Here is a 10,027-nt window from a genome sequence, read left to right as displayed (position 1 = left end):
AGCACGGATTGCAATCACCCAATCCTACCCACCCCATGGATTGCTTCAGAGGAGAGGAAATTTTAATTTTTTAAAATTAATACACTTTTTTTTATTACTGGGTTTTGTTTGTATATATACTTACATCTCTCTTGTGTTCTGCTCTTAATATATTTAATTTTCTTTTTTTTTCCTCTTTTTTACAGCTTTCTCCTGCTTTTCCTTTTCTTCTTTCTTTTTAATTTTTATTTCTGCTTCTTTTTGTTTTCCTTTTTTCTTCCTTTCTTTTTCTTTGTTGCTGTGACAAATACCTGAGGAAAAAACTTAAAAGAGGAAACACTGATTTTGGCTCATGGCTCTGGGGGTGTCAGTGTGTGGACAGCTGGCCCCGTTGCTTTGGAATGGGGCCAAGCACAACATCATGGTGGAAGAAAGCTGCTCACCTCACAGCAGCCAGGAAGCAGAGAGGGAGAAGAAGGGGACAGGGACAAATTCAGTATGCAGAGGCATGCCAACGTGACCCACCTCCTTCAACTAGGTTTCACCTCCTACAGTTTCCATCACCTAATAATCTATTTAGCTATGAATCCATTAATGGGTTAATCCACCAAAAAGTCAAAACCCTCATGATCCAATCAATTTCCCAAATCCCCACCTCTTTAATATGGCTGTTTTGAGGGACCAAGCCCTCAACACATGTGACTCTGGGAAACACTTCATAACCATAATATTCTGCCTCTGCCCCCAAAGTCCCATGTCCATCTCATAGTGCAAAATGCGTTTAGTTTCTTTCCAAAAGTCCTCATAGCCTCAATGGTTCTAGCATTGTTCTAAAGAAAATCAGGGAAGAACCAAACAATATTAATACAGAAGATCATCAAACCTCTAAGATAATAATCCTGAATATAAATAGTCTTAATTCAACAATTAAAAGACTCAGACTGGATGATTAGATTAAGAATATGCTTCCTTCAAGAAACTTACCTCTCCAGCAAGGACATATACAGAATGAAAGTTAAAAGAAAGGAACATCATATTCCGAGTCAATGGAATTTGAAAGCAAGCAGGAGTAAGCATACTCATAATCCACAAAACAGATTTTAAGCCCAAGTCAGAAGACACAAGAAGATCACTACAGATTGATAAAGGGAACAATTCATTAAGAAGATGTTACAATTATAAACAAACATGCCGCAGTCCGGCTGCAGCAAAATAACCGGGGGGTGACCAACAACTTGTGTACATTGATACAGCAGGAGTAGGAGCCGTTTATTGTAGGACAACAGAGGTATTTATACATTCCACACAGCTTATCTAATTAACATAAACTAGATACAGCAGTCAACCAATAAGGAATCTCCACACTTAATGGCTCGCTGGCGTTACTTCACAAACCACTCCCTCTGGCAAAATGCCAGGCGCCATCCAGACTTGTTTACAGACTCTAACATTTGCCAGGCACCATCCTGACTTGTTTACAGACTCTAACACAAACATGCACAGATGTTGAAGCACCCAATTTTATATATTACTACTAGACCTAAATAGATAGATAAGTCCCAAAACAATAGTAGTGGGTGACTTCAATACCCGACTCTCACCAAAGGTAGGTTATCCAGACTATAGAAGTTAGCAAAGAAGCATCAAAGTTACATTATACTACAGATCAGATGGGCTGAATACAGAACATTGCAGTCAAAAGCAGCAGAATACAGATTCTTTTCATCAGCACATGGAATTTATTTCTAAAATAAATCATACATTTGGCCATAAAGTAAATATTAACCAATTCAAAAATCTGAAATTATTTCTTGCATTTTATCAGTCCATAATGGGATAAAACTAGAAATTGATAGCAATGAAAACTGCAGAAATTACTCAAACCCATGAAGATTAAACAATAAAAATTTGAACAAGAAGTAGGTCATTGCAGAAATCAGGGGGTGAAAACAGAAACACTATCATAAGCTATCATAAGAAGGCAGTTCGTAGCTATGCAGTCCAACACTAAATAGAAAGATATGTCAATAAATAATGATTAAATAAATAATGATGCAGCTCAAGACTTTAAAAAAGCAAGAACAAATCAAAACCAGAATCAGAAGAATAAATAATAAATACCAGGAGAAATAAATGAAATAAAGACTAAAATAAAAAGAATGGTCTCTATGAAATAATAAGGTTGATAAATCCTTAGCCAAGCTAATGAGAGAGAGAAAGAGAGAGAGAGAGAGAAACCCCAATAAAGAGAGAGAGAGAGAGAGAGAGAGAGAGAGAGAGAGATACCCAATAAATAAAAAATGGGATGATTACAACAGATACCTCTGAAATTCAAAGGATCATGAGGAAATACTTTGAAAACCTGTATTGGAAAAAAAAGCAGAAAAAATTTAGAAGATATGGACAAATTTCTAGACACATCTGACCTACTAAAATTGAATCAAGAAAGTATTTAAATAGATCCACAAAAAGCAATGACATTGAGGCAGTAATAAAGTTTCCCAACGAAGAAAAGCTCAGGATTAGATGGATTCACTGCTGAATTTTACCACTTTTAAATAACATATAGTACTGGTTCTCCTCCAACTGTTCATATTATAGAAAGGGAAATAACCCTTACATACTTATTCTACAAAACCAGTATTATCTACTACCAAAACCTAATAAAGATACAACAAATAAAGAAATCTACAGACCAAATACCCTTGATGAACATAGATATAAAAATCCTCAATAAAATACTTGAATTCAATAGTACAGTAAGAAGACCACATGCTATGATCAAGTTCGTTTTACCCTGGGCATGGAAGGATGGCTCAACATATACAAGTCAAGAAGTTTAATATAGAATGTGAATAGGATCTTGGATAAAAATCATAAGAGCATCTCAATAGATAGATGTAGCCTTTGATAAAAATACAACTTCCCTTCATGATAAAGCCTTTAATAATTTTGTATAGCAGGGAAATACCTCAACATAATTAAGGCTATGTATGAGAAACTCAGCCAACATCATACTACTGGATGGGTAAAAACATTTCTTGTGAAATCTGGGACAAGGTAGGGGTGTCTTTTCTCACTATTCTTATTTAAAACACTACTAGAAATTTTAGCCAGAGCAATCACACAAGAGAAAGAAATAAAAGGGATACAAATAGAAAAGGAGGAAGTCAAATTATCCCTGTTTTCAGATAATATGATTCTTAAAAAAGAATTTAAAAAACCCTAAAAATTCCACTAAAAGACTCGCAGAACTGATAAACAAATTCAGCAAAAAGGCAGGATACAAAATCAACACACAGAACTCAATTGCTTTTCTATACACCAACAGTAAACTTGCTGAGAAGGAAATCAGGAAAGCAATCCCATTCATAGTAGCCCTAAAATAAACAAATAACAAACAAACAAACCTAGGAATCAACCTAACCAAGAAGGTGAAATAACTGTATATTGGAAATCACCAAGCACTGAAGAAAGAAATTAAAGAAAACACTAGAAGATGGAAAGACCTCCCACATTCATAGACTGGGTATATTAATATTGTTAAAATGGCCCTCCTACTGAAAATGAACTACAGATTCAATACAATTCTCATGCAAATACAAATGACATTCTTCATAGAAGTAGACAAAGCAACCCTCAAATTTATAGAGAAGCACAAAAGATCCTCCAAAAGCCAAAGCAATTGTTTTAAGTCGGATCCTGTGTTGCTCTGACCAAAGGACCTGGCAAGAACACTAAAAGGAGGGAAGTTTATTTTGGCTCATGGTTTCAGAGTTGCAGTCTATAGTTGGTCAACTCCACTGCTCTGGGCCCGAGGTAAGGAAGCACATCGTGGTAGAAAGGTGTGGCAGAGAAAAGCGGCTCAGGACCTGGCAACCAGGAAACAGAGAGAACTCCTTTCACCAAGAACAATTATAAACATCAGAGGCATGTCCCTTTGTGACCTACTTTCTCCAGCCACTCACAGTTTTGCCTGCAGTTACCTCCGGGTTAATCTATAGCAGTGGATTAATCCATTGATTAGTTTATATCTGTCATAATGTTAATCATTAAGCTTCTGAATATTTTTGCATTGTCTCACACATGAGATTTTGGGGGACACCTCATATCTAAACCATCTAGGAAATCCTGAGCCAAAAAAATAAAGCCTAATTTCAAATATACTACAGTGTCATAGTAACAAGAACAAAATGGTATCGGCATATTGGCATAAAAACAGACGCGTAGGCCAATGGAACGAGGATCCAGAAATAAATCCCTGTATTTACCAGCAACTGATTCTCAACGAAGGGGACAGAAACACACATTGAAGAAAGGAAAGCCTCTTGAACATGTGGTGCTGGGGAAACTGGATGTCCACATGCAGAAGAAGATTGGAATGAAACCTCTCCTCACCCTGCATGAAAATGAACTCAAGATGGATCAAAAACCCTTAGGCAAAACCCCCCAAATTGAAACTACTAGAAGAAAACATGAGGGAACACTTCATGACCTTAGTACAGGCAAAGATTTCCTGAAGAGAAGGAAACAAGGGCAAAAATTGGCAAATAGGGTTACATGATCCACACGGCAAAGGAAACCAGCCACAGAGGGAAGAGCCAACCCATAGAGTAGGAGGAAACCTTTGCCAGCTGTCCATCTGGGAGTATTGACATTCCAAAGATTTAAAGACTAAAAACAACAATGATAAGTTAAAAGAATAAGTAATCTAATTTAAAAAAGTGGGCAAATGAGCTACCAGACACCTCTCAAAAGAAGTAGAACTGGCCAATGAACGTGTAAAAGAATGCTCAATGTCTTTAGCCATCGGAGAAAGCAAACCAAAACTCTATAGAATCCATCTCACCCTGGTCAGAACGGCTTTTCCAAAAAAACAAACAAACAAAAAAAGATAACAAATGCTGGTGAGAGAAAAGAACCCTTATCCACTGCTGGTGGGATTGTCAGTCAGTACAGCCACTGTGGAAAGCAACGTGGAGGTTCTTCACAGAACTAAAAATAGGGCCACCATATGATCCTGTTCTGCGGCTCCTGGGTCTGTGCCCCAAGGGAAGGAAGTTAGCAAGCAGAAGAGACCCATGTGCCCACGTTCACACAGTCACGTTGTGGATGAATCTAGGTGCTGGCCTATAGTGAAGGAATGAAGACAACGTGGTGTATGTACACAATGCACCATTATCCAGCCACGAAGAAGAAGAACGAATCGTGTCATTGGCAGGTAAATGGATAGAACTGGAGGAAATTGTGCTAAGTGAAACAAATCAGACACAAAAAGATAAGTATCACATGCTTTCTCGCATATAGGAACTAAAACCAAACAAACGTCAAAGTAGAAGAGGCACTTTTAGGACCAGGGAGATGGGGAGAGAGGGCAGTCACAGATGGTGGGAGGAGGGAGGATGAACACGATACATGCACGGGTGGAAATTTGGAACAAACCCATCAAATTGTACAATAAATACATGTTAATAACAAGAATTAATTCAAGCACCCTACCAAAGGGACTCATCTTCCTAAAACCTTTGCAAGCATTCACAAACGAAGGTAATCTCTTCCTCATTTGCACTCCTTTATCATGTCCTTCATGATCAAACCCATGTCATATTCCAGGTGTCCCACCGTGAAGCCAACACAAGTGCTAATACAGAATGCTGTGTGACGGGTGGCATATGCACCACAGCCTTCTCTCCATGGTGGAGGGTGGGAAGTCTAACACCGCAGCCCCAGGTGGCTCAGCACCTGGTGAGGGCCCACTTCTGGGCTCCCAGTTGTCCATTTTCCCACAGTGTCCTTACGTGGCCAGAGTGAAGGGGCTCTGTGCAATTTGTTTTTTAAAGGCACCAACCCCAAACATGAAGGCTCCGTTCTCATGACCTAAACCCCTACCAAAAGTCCTACCTTCTCATAATATCTTATTAGGAATTATTTCAGTTTTTGAACATGGGGGACACAAGCACTTGGTCTGTTGCCCTGACTTAGGGTAGGCCCCTCAAGTCTGTTTTAGCTCATATGTGCAAGTCTTGTATGAAGCAGGAGAAGGCACCCTGTCCTCCAGATACCTTAATTCCATCTTTTGGAAAATTCTAACATACTGATTCTCTTAGGAGAGGGATATCATAGCCATCTGCAGGAAGAGTTACAAATATGCAAAGCTTCTCTAAGGTGTGTGAGAAGTCCCGTACACTGCGTGTCACTTTGAATGGTGAGCTGGTTTAAGTTCCTGGGATGTGAGCTGTCCTTGGTCAGGGCCAGGGATGTGCTAGTAAATGCTAAACGGCTGATGCTCTGAGAGGAGCAGGCTAGGCAACCTGGATTGTAGTGTTGGGCGATTTCGAGGTACCAATATGACATCAACTCACAAAATCTGAAAAGTTAACAGTCCGCTTTGAAGACCTGTTTCTGGCCCACCCCAAGCCTGGCTTTTTCAATCCATTTTGCTATCTACAGAACTCAATAAATGTTGAGGAAGCTCTGAGCAATGTCTCGATCCACATCATAGTTGTTGTGCATTAAAAAGCCAGCAACAGTCTTGGTCCTGCTACCACGGACAGCACACACTCACCAGCTGCTTTATTTTTAATGTTTAAGCATTTGAGCAATATATCTTTTTATGACATCCTCCTTACAGCTGAAGTGCACAAGTTCCTGAGAACACAGCAATTCATTATTAGCTTGCCTAAGGTAAAAATATTACCTATAAATAAACTCTCAGGAAAATGCAGCGTACCAAGTACAGAGAAATCTCAAGGCTGCTTTATGATTAGTTATTTCCATGGTCCTAAGTTTCTATTTTCTTAAAGCTTTGCCTAAACAATTTATATTTTAGCTACTTTAATGGATAATGCCATAAATATTTTCCTGACATATCTGTGCTGATCCAAGGAAGGTAGTCTCAGTGGCTAATTAGTCCACATGCTGAGATGAAGGGTGGGTGATAGGCAGGCCTTTTGTTAATTGCCAAATACCGAACCTCTGCATCATGAATTATGTTTATTTTATAAAGGCCAATGTTTTAGTCTTTGCATGAGTGAATCACTTATGACTACTTATTTTAGTTTACAATAATACCAACTCCTATCTAGTTAGTTCAAATTGATGTTATATCCATACACTCAATATTTAATAACACATAAGTGCAGAATAGTAAATGTTTCTGTCTGAATGTTTATAATTGCATGTATTTCACCATTAGAAGATAATACCTGAGCTTAGTGTAACTTTCAATAGGTTTTAAAAATTCTGAAGTACTTTCACACTGCTCCTATAACAAATGACCACAAGCCTAGCATGGCTTGAAATGACACAAATTTATTACCTTGAAAACCTGAAGGCCAGAAATCTGACGGAGGTGTTGTGCCAGCGAGCAGGGGTGGAGGTGTCCACTGGGCTGCGTTCCTCTTGGGGGCAGGAGGAGAGAGCTTGCACGCCTTCTTGCCCAGCTCCCAGAGGCTGCCTATGTCTCTTGGTTCATGACCCTCTTCCTCCATCTTCCCTGTCAGCAAGAACTGGCCAGCTCTTCACCTAGCAGCCCTCTGGCTTCTCTTCTGCCTCCTTCATTTTTAAGCACCCTGTGATGGTCATTACAAGGCAGGTCCATCTGGAGAGCCCAGGAGAATCTCACCTCTTTAGAAGTTAGTTGATGAGCAAAAGTAATTCAAACTGCTACTTCAACCCCCTTTGACATGCATCCTGGCATGTCACAGGTTCTGGGAATCAGCACTGGGACATTGATGGCAAAGGACATTTCCTGCCCACCACATACCTGATGGACCAAAATGTGTTTCTAGTTTATTGCTGAGCAAACTGACTCAAAGGCATGAAATGGCCTTCACAAGGTCTCTGGCGCCAATGCCATTTCCTGAGCAAAGCCATATACTTGCATAACAAACCAGAACCTGTTTTGCCCCAAATTATTGTTTCACTCAGACCTTCACCCTTGTTTAGAGTGTGTTCTGACTTTTGCTCTTTTTACCCTGGAAGAAATCCCTTGCTAATTTGAAGGATTGAACTTTTTGTTTTTCCTGTTTCAAGAGCGTCTGGCGAGAAAAATGATTCAAAAGGGATCAAGCAAGCGATTCACTTAGAGCAATATGAAAGACAGTATGAGAAAAGGGAAAACAAAACTCTAGCCTTTTAGCCCAAAGGCCTCATGTTTTTAAAGATCCACGGAATTTAATTAGGGCCAGGGAAATGTCAGAGGTAACAAGCAAGGATTAAGTTTCAGTGCGGTTGAGCATACAATTGGCTGGCAACTGGTACAGAACTCTTCCCTGGGAGGTGCAGGCATAGGAGGAGAACCATTTGCAGAGGAGGAAGTTGAGGCCAGAGGGAGCCAAAAGCTCACCATGTACCAGTTGGCTGGTCTTTGCCCTGACCCTGGATGTCCCTGGGTCTATTTGGCTCTCTCTGGATTCAGATTTTTCCAAGACACTGTGCCCTAGTTCCTCTGCACTGATTTTATTTTTTTGCCATTTTGAGTATGATTTGTGAAACATTCCATCTGCCTGCCTTCTGGTTGTGGGAAAGCCTTGATCCTAACTCGATTTTTTATTGAGACAATGCAAATGCAAAGAAATTGAGTTAGGAGAAATTCACTCAGCACAGTGTGTTAGCAACAGGGCTTAAAACAGAGCAGGACCCTAAACTTCTAAGAACGAGACAGAATGTTCTCCTTATCCCACGACTTGTAGTAAATGCAAGAAATGCACAGGACGTCTTTCACAGTAGAAAGATAGTGGGTGAACTTTAAGAATGGCATATGATGCTCAATGAATAAATAAAGATGATTTTTGTTGATGTAGGACATGTCAGAAAGCTGACTGTGAGTAAAGAAGGGCTGTGTCAACAGAGTACGCACGCGGCCTCCCACTTCGCTGTGTCCTTGCAGAATGGCATTGCTCCGGTGTCTGTGCAGTCCCTACTCTTTGATGCCAAATTTTACATGAGTTATATTTAAGCCAAAATATTTCCTTATCTTCTTTAACTGTCAAAGTCTCATCCATTTGTTCACATGCAACTTAAATATAATTTTCTCTCAAATGTCTTTAGCATGCTGGGAAACTTACCTGAGTACTCAAATTCAGTTTTATCTCCTTCTCTTTATTATGTTTGTGGACCTCTGTAGCATCTCTATTGTATGGAGAGGGCGACTGCGTTCACTTATTTTTGTCTACTAATTGCACATGTGAGTGGTGGCTAATGTTTGATCAATGAACAAGCGAACAAATGTAGTGGACAGTGTAGTGTTGGCCAAAGAACATTATTTTACCTTATTTTTTTTGTGTGGCTACTTTCAATATTGCTTCTAATATAGTATTTGGAATAGAGCAGATGATCCACTATGTTTATTGATATAATTAATTAAAATACTTAATATTCTTTTTAAAATATCATTGGGCTCATAAGCTGCACCATGATGCTTTGTGAAGCATTTGAGAAGTACCTAGAATTGGACAGCTTTCCTTTCCTTTCTCTTCTAGAAATGGTGTTTTCCTTCTTTGGGGAGACTTGTTCTTGAAGAGGTCACAAACTATAATTTCTACAACCTTCCCTTGTCCCTGTGTCTTATTCACAGGGGTGTGTATAGTTCCAAAATGGGCCAGTTGCCTTTTTCTTAGGATTTGTCAAGTGCACATGCAGTTAGAGGCACCCTTCCCCAGCAGGCTGCCCATCATGGCTTGATTTCAGAGAAGGCCAGTTCTTACACCTGCCCTGTATTTGTAACATGAATCAACAAATATCCAATTTTGGTTAGAGGAGTGTGAGTTTGATAGTCACTGTTGCAAACAGAGTCTTAACACATGTGAGCACAGAAAAGCAGTGAGTGGCCTGGGATTAGCTGTACCCTGGGATCTCCTCCCTGTGCAACCTCTAAATTGCGGCATCTGGCCACCAGGTAAATTGCGGCACCCACCAGCTGCAGCATTCAGGTCTGATCACTGTATCATCTTCGGGCTTCAGTTTCACATCTTAGATCAGGGTTTGGCAAATGCTAAGGATCTGTCTTTGTTTTTTATCAAATAGGAGAGTGTAGTTGGAGCAGTCA

The sequence above is a fragment of the Marmota marmota genome, unplaced genomic scaffold, assembly GCF_001458135.2.
Source record: "Marmota marmota marmota unplaced genomic scaffold, marMar, whole genome shotgun sequence".
Taxonomy (NCBI): Eukaryota; Metazoa; Chordata; class Mammalia; order Rodentia; family Sciuridae; genus Marmota; species Marmota marmota.
Note: the sequence above shows the minus strand (reverse complement) of the source record.